The sequence below is a fragment of the Portunus trituberculatus genome, chromosome 9 (genome assembly GCF_017591435.1).
Source record: "Portunus trituberculatus isolate SZX2019 chromosome 9, ASM1759143v1, whole genome shotgun sequence".
NCBI classification, from domain to species: Eukaryota; Metazoa; Arthropoda; class Malacostraca; order Decapoda; family Portunidae; genus Portunus; species Portunus trituberculatus.
This window is the reverse complement of record NC_059263.1, coordinates 9,042,090-9,043,856: the sequence shown is the minus strand read 5'-3', so window position 1 is coordinate 9,043,856 and position 1,767 is coordinate 9,042,090.

Genomic DNA, 1,767 nt, shown 5'->3' with positions numbered 1-1,767 from the left:
GAATGGTAGGTGTGCACTGGTGTGCGCTGGTGTGCGTTGCTTACACTGCCACGGTGAAAAGTCCATCCCGGAACACTTTTAGGTTTGGGAAATGTGAGTCACTGCTGAGCAGGAGGCGTGACAAACACCAGCAGTCCCGCGTGTCACGGACCCCTCGCCCGACACAGCCTCACTGCTCTTCAGGAAGCAAATGATGACGGATCTCTCTCTCTCTCTCTCTCTCTCTCTCTCTCTCTCTCTCTCTCTCTCTCTCTCTGTCCATTATCACCATATTCAGCCTGATGCCATGGGTAACTAAATAATGGATAGGGAGGGAAGAGGAAGAGGAAGAGGGAAGAGGAAGAGGAGGGTAGGTAAGACGTACGGAAGGGGAACAGGAAGTGGAAGAGAACGGGTTACACACTTCCACACTTACTGAAGGACAACAAAAAGTGGCAATTGAGGCAAAGAAGAGGTAACGGTTGGGGGAACCTGTGTGGCTTCTTTCTCGGTGCTTCCTGCTGCTGCTGCTGCTACCGGTCAGGGAACAAAAACGAGTGTGTGTGTGTGTGTGTGTTTCACTGTTTGTTTGATCTGTTGCAGTCTGACGAGACAGCCAGACGTTACCCTACGGAACGAGCTCAGAGCTCATTATTTCCGATCTTCGGATAGGCCTGAGACCAGGCACACACCACACACTGGGACAACAAGGTCACAACTCCTCGATTTACATCCCCTACCTACTCACTGCTAGATGAACACCACCTACACGTGAAAGGAGACACACCCAAATATCTCCACCCGGCCGGGGAATCGAACCCCGGTTCTCTGGCTTGTGAAGCCAGGGCTCTAACCACTGAGCTACCGGGCGTGTTTGTATGTGTGTGTGTGTGTGTTGGGAATAAAACGCGAAGAGTATATACGTTGTGTTGTGCAGGACTGTGACCGGAAACAAGGTATTACTTGTTATGATACGGTTCTTTGGCAAGTCAAAAAAGGTGGAAAGAATCTTTAGGGTAATTCTGTGAAAATGAAGGTAAAATGTCAGATGTGACGGTACAGACTAAACAAATTAGTCACATTATTAAATACAAAGTACCTTATCAACACGAAATGACGCCACACGACACTGAATTACTGTGAACAGCAGCTTCTGGATGTATGCTAACCGCTTCAATACTGGGAGACATTTTCACCTTGAGATTTTTTTTTTTTTTTAATACCACGCGGGCTTTTCACGGGAATTTCTGGGCTAAAGGGAATACTTTTTAGGGCACCTCCTATCTCAAAGCCCACCCGCTAGGAAACCGTTGCCCCGAGTGAGGAAGCCCAACCTACACTAAGACCGTGGACAGGATTCGAACCCATGCGCTTGGAGACCCCTCGCACCCCAAAGCACGCATGGTTACACTGTACCACGGCGGATTTGTGTACGATTAGACCATTTTATTGACATTATGGGGGTCAGACGATTAATGGCCACAGTCCTCACTATATCAAACCCCACATGAGTTTCTGAAGCTGTACAAAATCATCATATAGTAAGCAAAATAAATATGAAAACGCATCATGGTACTGAAGGGGTTATAAGTCAGAAATAATTAAAGGAGTTGAGTTTTTAGTAATATTCAACGACTTGCGATTGATGAGAAACCAAGTGTTAAAAAATACTGAAGACAACATGATGTGACTTCCATGATGCACCTCGGAGCGATCACATCAGCTTCTTATCGACCTGACACGCCCCGCACCGGTTGGGAATACTTTCTCTGCTCGGCCTGGTTCTTA